Raw genomic sequence first — 12,291 nt, 5'->3', positions numbered from 1 at the left:
CCCGGGGGGGGGGGGGGGGGGCTGGAGGGGGCGGGGGTGAGGGCTGGGGCTGTCACCCTGTGTCGCCTGATGTGCCTCCTCCTCCCTCAGGAAACAGCGGCGTGACGTCTTCCCCTCGTCTGCCGTGGGCGCACACAGAGCGTGTGACAGGCAAGGCCGCAGCCTGAGCCCCTGTTCCTCCCTGCCCGCGGCTCCCCCACCTTCCTGAACCCACCCGGCCTCTGATCTGCACGCCCACAGTTCCCGCTGGGCAGAACTTGAAAGTCACATTCACCTCTGTCGGACACCTACTCTGTGTACCAGGTGCTCACCTCACCTGCGAGGTAGGTAAATTGTCCCCATTTTACAGATGGGGAGACTGAGGCAAAAAAGCAGCGAATGGGTTGCTGTAGGCCACACAGCTGGGATTGGCAGCCCACCTGGCTCTGAGGTCTTCCAGCTCACCTTTCTGCCCCAGCCCCAGTACCCAGCAGGGACAGAGCAGTGTGATGCAGAGGGCACTGAGTGAGGCTGCATGGGGAGGGGGCCTCTGAGGGACATGGGAGCCCCGGCTGCAGGGTTTATGGCAGCCTGTGTGTGTGTGTAGGATAAATTCTCCAGGGCTCCGGCAGGTCCCACAGATGGGATGCTGGGCCTCTCGCCAGGAGGACACAGTTTCCAGGAGGACCCCTCACTGGGACTCACCCAAGCTCACTCCAGGCCCAGCCAGTCCCCAAGAGCCAATTGCCCAGAAAGACTGCCCAGAACCACCAATAGCCTTTCCCTATGCCAGAGATCTGTTTGGTTGGCTAGTTGGGTTTTTTTAGCCAAAGGTCAGTGCTGGGCTACACTCTTGGGTGCACAAGGTATAGAGCTGGTCTGGGCAGATTGTTATGCAACTCAAACAAGAAAGCAGAGCTTGGGGAGCAGAGAGGTTCCTGCTGGGCTGCCTGCCAGGGAAGAAGGGGATGTAGGGGCCCCACCCATGCAGAAGGCCTGAGGGGTTCAGGGAAGGTGCAGTGACCACCCAGTCCCAGGGAAATGGGTCCAGCCATCGCCCCAGTCCCTCATCCCCATTCCCTGCATTCCTGGGAGTCTGTCCAGAGTGTCTACGTGAGCTCAGAAGCCAGTCTGGGCAGTTACTGAGACTGGATGGCCATTTCCTTCCCCTTTGCCAGCTCTGGCCCCTCAGCTGCCTACACAGGGTCCCCCACTGATGCAGAAACATCCAGTGGGGCCTCCCCTGTGCCCACAGCCCTGACCCTTCAGCATGGTAGTGAGCTCTGTGACAGCAGAGTGGGTCTGGGTCATGGGTGCCCAGCACAGAGCCTGGCACATCACAGATGCCCAGTGCTGTGCCCCACTGAACACCCTGACAGCAGCACAGCGGCAGGGAATGGGGACAAAGCCGTGCCTGGCCGAGGGCCCCCAAACAAGACCCACCCTGGGGAGGACAGGAAAGGAGGGTTCCATCAGCACTTCAGCCAGAGCTACCAGCAACAAATTAACGAGAGAGGAGGAAGAGAAATGAAGAAATCCTTCCCCCAGAGCCTGAGGCCACTTGGGGCGAGGCTGGAGGAGCCCAAGCCAGCTTCCTTCAAATGGTACATATATTATATGACATTCCTAGATAGAGAGTCCAGTTTCTTTCACCTTCTTTTGTGCATTTCAGGAATTTTTTTAGCTAATTAACTTAAGGGCTCTGGTGCCTAGGATTGGGGATTCTAACAAGCCTGGTTTCAGACACAAGGCTTCAGGTGTCCCTGCTCACTTCTGTTCTTAGTAAGTTTTCCCTGCGTCTGTGCGCCCGGGCAAGCTCATTAAACAAAGTGGCCATGCCGATTGTCTGCTCCCTGACTGCCGGTGAGGAAAGACTGCTTCAATGGTGGTGTCAGAAGATGCAATGGATCCCACTGCAGAAGTGCATTCAACTCCCCTGCAGACACACTAATCAAGAGGTGACACAGAGCCACGCAATCCCCAGTTTCCATACACATCGATGCCTGGCAACTAGCATGTTTTCGTTTTACTCCAGCTGCCTCCACCCTTCGTAAGTGGAGGCTGAAAAACCAGCCATTTCGGCAGCTCCTGACCGTCTGCTCCGGTGAGGATCTGGGTCATCCCACCCGCTGCTCACTGCCGGGTGCTGAGGGCAAGCCTCCGGGCCTTTGCTTGTATGTCCCTCTGCCTGGGGAGCCTCCTGCTACTATCCTTTTAGAAAGAGGTAGAATCGTGACTGTCACACATATATAAAAATGAACAGGTGTTAAAGAGTGTATTATGGGCTTCCCTGATGGCGCAGTTGTTGAGAGTCCGCCTGCCGAGGCAGGGGACACGGGTTCGTGCCCCGGTCTGGGAAGATCCCACATGCCGTGGAGCAGCTAGGCCCGTGAGCCATGGCTGCTGAGCCTGCGTCGGGTTTGTGCCCCGGTCCGGGAAGATCCCACATGCTGCGGAGTGGCTGGGCCTGTGAGCTATGGCCGCTGAGCCTGCGCGTCCGGCGCCTATGCTCCGCAATAGGAGAGGCCACAACAGTGAGAGGCCCACGTACCACAACCGAAAAAAAAAAAAAAAAAAAAAGAGTGTATTATACTCCTAAATCAATAAGAGAGGTATTATAATCAGTTCAAAAGAGAATGTGAAGAACAGACACATTTATTGATCAGGACTATTGAAATCAATGTGGACACAGAGGCAATACTGAGGAGGGGAAGTCAGTCTGTTCTACAGGACAGTTCAGAATCTACAGTGTAGACAGGAATTAGTTTGAATCAGTTACCTGCAATTTGCAGAGTTGTAAAATAGCCTTCATAGACTGGAATCCGATAATCCTAGGGATGTTCTGCAAGTTGAGATACTGCAGAGCTTTTCCACAGATTGTACAAAGACTCGCCTTCAGCCTTGACCACCCAACGTCCTTCACCTGACCTGCTTGAGGCCACGCCTCCTCAAGGACGCCCTCCCTGGCTCCAGGCGGGGTAGGTGCCATCCACTGAGCCCCCCAGTCCCTGCAACTTCTGATCACACTGTCTCCTCCGTCAGACTATGAGATTCTTAAAAAAGAAGTTGCATCTTCTTGGGACTTCCCTGGCAGTCCAGTGGTTAAGACTCTGTGCTTCCACTGAAGGGGACATGGGTTCAGTCCCTGGTTGGGAAACTAAGATCCTGCATGCCTCGCAGTGCAGCCGAAAATAAATAAATAAATAGAAGTTGCATCTTCTCTACCTGTCATTGTGCCTGTGAGAACTCAAGAGACATTTGTTGAATGAATGAATGAGAGAACAAAGGAACAATACAGGGTCCTTAAACCAGGGTGGTCCACGGGGTGCCCCCATAAGACAGTAAAAGACCTGTGATGCAGCAGTTGAAGGTCAGCAGTGCCTCGTGAAAATGTGTACGTCTCTAGCTTCATCTTACTAAGGGCATCTCAGAAATAAGGCTCTGAGAGCAGACAAGCTTGGAAATGATGGGTTAAACATAAACAGCTTCTTTGCTTTTTCCCTTTTCATCACAGCACATCTGAGAGCATTTGATATATCAGAGTGACTTATGAATCTCTCAGAAGGAGAATGCAATGTTCCAGCATTGTACATGCTTATCGGATGGTGAAGCAAAGTTTTTAAATGGAGCAAAGGCAAAGGTTCTGGAGAATTCACATTGAGAAACACCAATTTAATCCAACTGACTTGATGTATTTAATAATACATAAATTATTATCCCCTGGGTCAGAATTCTGGCTCCAGCGTTAGTGTTCCTGTGGCCTTGGACAAGTTAATGTCTCTGCACCTCAGTGTTTTCATCTATAAAATGGGACTAAACTTACTTCAGAGTTGCTGGGGGGGGATCAAGTCAGTTACTGTGAGGAAAACACTTAGCATAGCGCCTGGTACACGGTGTACTCAATAAATGTGAACCATATCATTACTGTTTATAAAAACATGAAGGGCCATTTATTGACTTGCCTTTGCATCATCTCACTTGATCCTCACAACAAGCCTGAGGCCAGATGAGGAAGATGAGGCAGATGAGGACAGAACATTTAGGAGGTGAAGTCACTGGCCCAAGGCCTTGCAGCCGGCAAGCATCCAACATTCTTGGACCAGGCGCGAGGCCCTAAGAACAAGCTTAGCCAAGGGCTTGGCGTGAAGCAGTTGCTTAAGGAAGACTGGTTTCTCCTCTCCCACCCTTGTCCCTCCTTCCCTTACAGCCAAGAGTCATGCTGGGCCCCAGTGTGAAGGTCACCCCTGGCCAGGGTTGTGGTGGGATGGACAGTGCTCAAGCCAAGGGCTCCCAGGTGCACGGGCAGCAAAGGACACAGGCTGAGCCTGGCCTTCCTCCCCACCCCCAGCTGAGACGCTCCTTGCCCTTTCTTTTCCTCATCTTTCCCGCCACCCCGGCCCAACACGCCCCCATTTTTATCTGGCGAATTGAGAACCCAGGGGTCCCTCCCTGCTCTTCAGCCATCCTGGTGACAGGGCTTCACTCTCAACACACACAAGAGGCTTAAAATCGTTCTTGATTTTAAGAACGAAGCCTGCACCCTGGGCCTCAAGCTGGCCGGCTGGCCAGGCCACCTGGGGCTGCCCACAGGCTAAATGCAGACCTACACAGAGCCCCACCCCGCCCAAAACACTGCCCCGACTGAAGGCTTGCTCAGAAAAATGACTCAGCTTGAGTGCTCAGACGCAATTTTCCACGTTTTATGGACTAAAGGTGTTTTCATAATAGCTGGGGATGATGAGCCAGAAGCAGGCTGTAAACAGAGCAAAAAAACCCGCCCTGGTCTGAGGCCCCAAACACAGGCAGGGCCTCTGAGGCTATAAGCTTCTCCACAGTGGTGGCAGGGCCTCCTTCATGCCCACGTGCCAAGGGCTCCTTCCTTCACCCTGGCTGATAGCACAGGCCCCGCCCACCCCCCACCCCCAAATGACATGGAGACTCACCCAGGCCACTTCCTTTACTGAGGAGGGAGTTGAGTAACAAAGCTGGTCCTGCAGCCTAAGCGGCCTACTCAATCCTCCCCAGGTGCCTCGCGCCTCCTGTGAGTCTGGAGGCCAGTGTCCTGGGACCATGAATCTGGGGGCCCTGCTCTGAGCCAGGGTAGGGGTGGGGAGGTGCCATCGCACGGGCAGGGAAGATGTTCCTCCCCACCAGCGATGACAGTCGTGGTTGGGAGAAATGACACACATGTGCTGAAACAACTAATGGTGTTAAACTAGGAGGATGGTGCTTAATCCTCCCTAAGGCATCAGATGAAAGGTCTGCAGGAGGTGGGGCCTGCCGGCTCACTCCCCCCACCAAACCCCACTCATTCATTCATTCATTCATTCATTTGTCAGGCACTTTCTAAGGGCCCACCTGTCAGCTTCACCGCAGGCCTTACCATCTCAGCAAATGGCACCACCAGCTACTTTGGCCAAAAAAAAAAAGGAGTCATCTTTGATCCCCAATTTTTCTGATCCATCAGCAAATCCCGTCTGCTTTACATCCATTACATATCCAACATCAGCCCACGCCTCGGCCATGCTGCTCGCCTCTGGCTTGGATACTGCAGCAGCCACCAGCTGGACTCTTGACCCTTTGCCTTGGCCTCTAAAATCCATTTCTTCAGTCCTCAAAGTGACCTCGACACAGCGTCATTCTGACTCCACCATTTCCTGTCTTCAAGTCCTCCACTGTGTCCTACTAAATATTAAAACTTTTAGGACTTCCCTGGTGGCGCAGTGGTTAAGAATCCGCCTGCCAATGCAGGGGACACAGGTTCGAGCCCTGGACCGGGAAGATCCCACATGTGGCAGAGCAACTAAGCCCCTGCGCCACAACTACTGAGCCTGTGCTCTAGAGCCCGTGAGCCACAACTACTGAAGCCTGTGCGCCTAGAGCCTGTGCTCCGCAACAAGAGAAGCCACTGCAGTGAGGAGCCCGCGCACCACAAAGAAGAGTAACCCCTGCTCGCTGCAACTAGAGAAGGCCTGTGCGCAGCAGTGAAGACCCAACGCAGCCAAAAATAAATAAATAAATTTATTTTTTTAAAAAACCTTTTAAGGAAATTAAGCAGACCACCTTCAGCATCAGGCTATAAAGAGATAAAATGAACAGAAGAGAAGGAAGGGCCCAGAGGTGGAACTGTGCATAAACGAGAACTTGCTATATGACAGGGAGGCATCACCAGCCAATGGGGAAAAGACAGACTCTTTTATAAATGGTGTTGGGACAAGTGGTGATCCATATGGAAAAAAGTAAAATTAGATCCCCAACTAACACCACACACACAACTCCAGGTGGATTCCAGGCTTACTTGTGAATGACAAAATTTTTAACACATTTAGAAGAAAATCGAGGAGAATATTTTTATGACCTCAGGGTAAGGAAGGATTTCTTTTTTAAACAAACCTTTTGTTAATTAGAATATGCATTTAAAAAGTGCACATTATAAGTGTGCAGCTCCATAAAATTTCACAAAGTGAACCCAGCTTTGTACTCTGCACCCACACCAAGAAATAGGATGCAACCCAGCAACTCGGAGAGCTTCCCTGTGCTTTTTGATAGGGAAGAATATCATAGGTGCAAAAAGCATCAGCTGTGAAGGAAAATATAATGAGTTTGATAACATTAACATTCAAATCTTCAGTTCAACAAAAAATACCATAAACAAGATTGAAAGATATGCCACAATCTGGGAGGAGATACTTGCAATACATACGACCAGCAGGAGATTGGTTTCCAGAATATATAAAGGACTTCTGCAAATCAAGAAGACGACCAACCCAACAGAAAATTCAGCAGAAGTTGTGAACAAATACCTCCTAGGAAAAGAAACCCGTATGTATGGCCAATAATCATATGAGAAAAGAGGCTCTACCTTGCTGGTATCAGAGAAATGTAAATTAAAGCAACAATGAGATATTATGTCTCACCCATCAAATTGGCAAAAATTAAAACAAAACAAAACTGGCGTTTCCCAATGTGGCCCCCACGGCTGATGGAGGAATAGATAAGGCCACTTGACAGGGGCATGATGTGGTATCTTGCCAGGTTGAAGGCAAGCATATCCATGACCTAGCCTTTCCTCCCTCAAGTACAGACTCTACAGAAGCTCTCATCTGAGTGCCCCGGGAGGGAAATTGGAAACATCATCAAAGTAAGAGACAGTCATGCAGTGGAAATGGCCTGGCAATTAAAGTAAGCAAAATAGAAGTGAATTATCAATTAGATACAGCAAACAGAACATGTGTTCAAGGCAAGACATGAGAGGTGGGAGCAAAACCAGAGCCTTCGGGAGGAGAGAGAGCCCACCTGAAGGGGCTGACCATGGGGAGGTGAGACACAGGCTGGGCCTTGAGCACTGGGGAGAATTTACACTTGAAGAAATGGGAGAAAAAAACCCTTTCTTTCTTTCTTCTTTTTTTTGGTCTCACTCATTTTACGAGTAATAAAGGTAAGCTCCAAGAAGGGAAATGACTTGCCTGCCACATTGGGGACCAAGCTGAGATGGTAAGTGGGCCTCACCTGCAATTCTGAGTGCTTTCTCTTCTGCCCCCTGTCCCCTCCTCCCCATCCAACGGCCCCACCTCACAAAGGGCTGGACCAGTGCAGTACCCCCCTGCCTCTTGTTCTCCACTCTGCATGTGGCCTCAGAGGCTTTCTTAGCCCAGCACTGTAGTCACACAGCTCCCCTGCTCAGAAGCATCTACAGCTCCCCTCAGCTCCAAGTCCAAACCCTTAGTGGTCTCCTATTCGAGGGAGTGATACATTTTTTACTAGGCTCACAGATTCTGTGGGCCAAGAATTTGGACAGGGCTCCAAGGGGCCAGCTTGTGTCTGCTCCACAACATCTGGAGCCTCAGCTGGAGGACTTGAAAGCAAAGGGCTGCAACCCTGAAGGCACCTTCATTCCCATGGAGTGATTGACGCTGGAGACGGATCAGCAGAGATCTTAGCTGGGCACTGGCTGGAACTTCTACATGAGGCCCTGCTGTGTGTCCTGGGCTTCCTCACAACGTGGCTGATGGGGTCAAAGTTCAAGAGGGAGAAATAGAGAGAGGGGGCCAGAAGACTTACCACTTTTTGTGACCTAGCCTTGAAGCCCACACTGCATCACTTCTGCTGCATTTTCTTCATCAAAGCGGCTACTAGGACTTCCCTGGTGGTGCAGTGGTTAAGAATCCGCCTGCCAATGCAGGGGACACGGGTTCGAGCCCTGGTCTGGGAAGATCCCACATGCCGCGGAGCAACTAAGCCCGTGCGCCACAACTACTGAGCCCACGTGCTGCAACTACTGAAGCCCGCGTGCCTAGAGCCTGTGCTCCGCAACAAAAGCCACCGCAGTGAGAAGCCAGCGCACCGCAACGAAGAGTAGCCCCCACTCACCGCAACTAGAGAAAACCCGTGCACAGCAACGAAGACCCAACACAGCCAAAAATAAATAAATAAATTTACTTAAAAAAAAAAAAAAAAAGCAGCTACTAAATCCTGCTCAATCTCAGGAGAGGAGAGGGAGCAGCAAGCTTTTAGAAGACCACGTGGGACCAGAAATACTTCTGTGGCCATTTTTAGACAGTAGACATAGGAAAACACTAGTATTTAGAGCTGAGTTGGGGCAGATTCACAGCAGCTCTTGAATAGGAGCCTCTCAGGCCATGTGCAAAGTGGAGAACAAGAGGCAGGGAGGCCAATGAGGAGGCTACTGCACCCAGTCCAGGCCTTTGTGAGGTGGGGCCATAAGGGCTGGGAGGAAGGGAGAGGGTGGGGGGCAGTAGAAAAGGCACAGAATTGCAGGTGAGGCCCACTTACCATCTCAGCTTGGTCCCCAACGTGGCAAGTCATTTCCCTTCTTGGAGTTTACCTTTATTACCTGGAAAATGAGTGGCACAAAAATAAACAAAAGAAGGAGGTTTCTTATTCATATTATGGACCCTTTGAGAATCTGATGACAGGAATGAACCCTCTCCTCAGGGGAAGAAAGATGCATTCAGGCACCTACACGTGGAATTAGGCTAAGCCTTCTGCAGGACTCAGAGTCAGCCTAGCTCAGTAGTTAGGGTGGGGCCGCTGGACCCAGAATGTCTGGGTATGAATCCCACCTCCACTGCCCACCAGGAAAGAGAACCTGGGTGAGTGACTTGACCTCTCTGTGCCTCTGTTTCTCCACCTGTAGCAGTTAGCAATGCGTTTGGCTGTAGGTAACTGAGGACCCCAATGTTCAGTGGCTTTGGCAAAATGGCGACTCTGTTCCTCTCATCTGGAAAAGCCCAGATGTAAATGGTTGCTGGTGTTGGTTGGGGAGCTCAGACAGAGGATTTTTGTCCCTTCTCTTAGAAAAGCTCAGGGGAGGGGAGGGATAAATTAGGAGTAAGGGATTAACATATACATAGCACTATATATAAAATAAACAACAGGATTTACTGTATAACACAGGGAACTGTATTCAGTATCTTGTAATAACCTACAGTGGAAAAGAATCTGAAAAATATATATATATATATATAATTGAATCACTTTGCTGTACACCTGAAACTAACACAATATTGTAAATCAGGGCTTCCCTGGTGGCGCAGTGGTTGAGAGTCTGTCTGCCGATGCAGGGGACATGGGTTCGTGCCCCGGTCTGGGAGGATCCCACGTGCCGCGGAGCGGCTGGGCCCGTGAGCCATGGCCACTGGGCCTGCGCGTCCGGAGCCTGTGCTCTGCAGCGGTAGAGGCCGCAGCAGTGAGAGGCCCGCATACCGCTACTCCAATAAAGATGTTAAAAAATAAGTAAATAAAATAAAAAAAAAAAAAAAAAAAAGAATCCTCCTGCCAACGCAGGGAACATGGATTCGAGTCCTGGTCCGGGAAGATCCCACATGCTGTGGAGCAACTAAGCCCGTGCACCACAACTACCGAGTCTGCGCTCTAGAGCCCGCGAGCCACATGCAGCTACTGCAGCCCACGCACCTAGAGCCCGTGCTCTGCGACAAGAAAAGCCACCACAATGAGAATCCTGTGCACCGCAACAAAGCGCTCTGCAACTAGAGAAAGCCCGCGTGCAGCAAAGAAGACCCAACACAGCCAAAAATAAATAATTTTTTTTAAAAAAAGAAGGCACAAGCAAATGTTGGGGTCCCCTGAGGGCCCAGAGACTGCAGATGAGGCCCTCTGAGACCAGAGCCCTTGGGACCCTGCCAGCCCTCATGGCCAGGAAGAGACTCTGCAAAAAACCAACCACAGGACCAGGAGGTGCACGCAAGTGGGGACACAGAGCTTCTCTTCTTGTGCGCTGGTTTTCCTCGCAGCATCTTGCTTCTCTTTGAAGCCTGCCTTGCCCTCGGGAGGGCCACCCAGAGCGTCCCGCCACATCCTGCTGTGTCACGCCACATCCCACCGTCTGTCCCCAAAGGGATCCTGACTCAGCAGCAGATGCAGCAGGACAGGTGAAAGGAAGTGGGAGAAACGTCACTGCTGCCAGTCACCACGTCCGTCCGCTGGCCCAGTTCCCATCAGGCAGGGAGTCAGCAGCCCCCTGTGGCCAAAGCCGCAGCCCAGCCCCACCAGCGGGCCAGCAACATGGCTGGCAGGACACTTGCTGCCTTCAGGACTGGGGGATGGAGAGGTCTGGGGAGGACATGTGTGTCCCCTCCCCCTTCCCCCCTCCCCCAGGCCTGAGGGACAGAGAACCAGACCACACCATTCCCAGGGGTTGACCCGGCCCCCCCCCAGCCTGAGGGTCACCACCCTGGGGAGCAGGTCAGGAAGTCGGCCCTCTGCTCACAGCTGGAGCCCAAACCCTAGGCTTTGTGTACCTTTGTTTAAAGATAGTGAGTTTTGTTGTCGCTATTCTGATGATAAAAGCAAATCCAAATCGTGCTCACTGTCGAAAGTTTGAAAGGCACAAAAAAGTAAAAATCCAGCCTCCAGCCGGTCACCTAGGACAACCATTCTCAGCCTGTTGGCATATTTCCTTCCATTTTTTTCCGTGTGTGTGTGTGTGTGTGTGTGTGTGTGTATACAAGCTTCGTTTTACATACTATCTTATAACCAGCTCCATTTAAAATTTTAAAACTATATGATTTTTGTTTTAAAACACTATAGATCAGTCAATGCCAACTCTTCCTCCTCCCACCCAGTTCCACCAATGTCCCCTTCCCCAGCATCACCCGTGTGATGTGGTGAGCACAGAGAGCAGTGGTCCCCAGGAATGGCCCTTAGGAAGCCAGAGGTGGGCACTCCTTTCCAGAACCTGTTTCCAAGCAGGAGATTTGCTGATTTACCCACCAAGTCCCCGGCCACACAGGGAATTCCCTCCATGAGTGGGAGGGGCCTCTGTCCATAGCTCCCCCCACTAACACACAAAGGAGGCCACAGGACATGGGCTCTGGGGGCTACTGTTTGGGAACTTCTGGGCTATTCCTCATCCCTCTTGCCCTTCCCCAAATTCAGGAGAAACCAATTTTCTCACCCTCCAAGGTTGGCCAAGGTATTTGAGTTCTGGTGACTACAGAGCCTGTGTGAGATGTACAGTTTCCTGCAGGAAGGTATGGGTGGGTCACAGGCTGGGCTCTTAGAGCTGGAAAAGTCTTCGGGTAATTCTAGCTGCCCTCCCTGAGGACCTGTTGTGTACAGGGCCTCATGCCAAACATTTTATAGAATTAGTTCATCCCATGCATGTGACATCTCAGCAGGGGAGGTATTATTATCCCCATTTAATGGATGAAGAAACTGAGGCTCAACCAAGTTAAGCCACAGGTCAGCTTCCTTATGGATGCATCAGGCATCTGAGGCCAAGAGAGCAGAGATAACCTGCCCAGAGTGGGGACCGGCCTAAAGCAAGTCTTGTCCCTTGGACTGAGCCTGGCTGCTTCTGTCTGAGAGGGCTGGGGACTTTGCCTTGGACACAGGCCAGAGACTAAGGCTCAAACAAACATGTCGGGCCCACAACCATGTTCCAGGCCCCAGGCCTCCCAGACATCTGCCCACTGCTGCCCCACTGACTCATGGAGCCCAGAAAGTCCAAATTTTGTAAGGTCAACCCAACCACCCTGGGACTTCACCCCCTGTGCTTGTTGATGTGAGGTGCTATAAAGGCTTCTCCTTCTGGGCGTGTGGGCACAGGGACACAGACGTGTGTGCTCTGTCTCCCGGACCAACTGTCCAGTCACAGGCCAAGGCTTCTGGGCCAGGAGTAGGAAGACCAGAGCTCCAGACCCTCCTTCCCCCAAGAATGCCCTGTGTGACCTTGGCCGGGTCTCACTCCCTTCCTGAGCCTCGGCCTCCTCATCTCAGGAATCCTAACCCTGTGATTCCCGAGGGGCAGGGATGGTGTAGACACATGTA

This window comes from Lipotes vexillifer, unplaced genomic scaffold, assembly GCF_000442215.2.
Source record: "Lipotes vexillifer unplaced genomic scaffold, Lipotes_vexillifer_v1.1 scaffold412, whole genome shotgun sequence".
Lineage (NCBI taxonomy): Eukaryota > Metazoa > Chordata > Mammalia > Artiodactyla > Lipotidae > Lipotes > Lipotes vexillifer.
The sequence above is the reverse complement of the archived record's forward strand: the minus strand, read 5'-3'. Positions refer to the sequence as shown.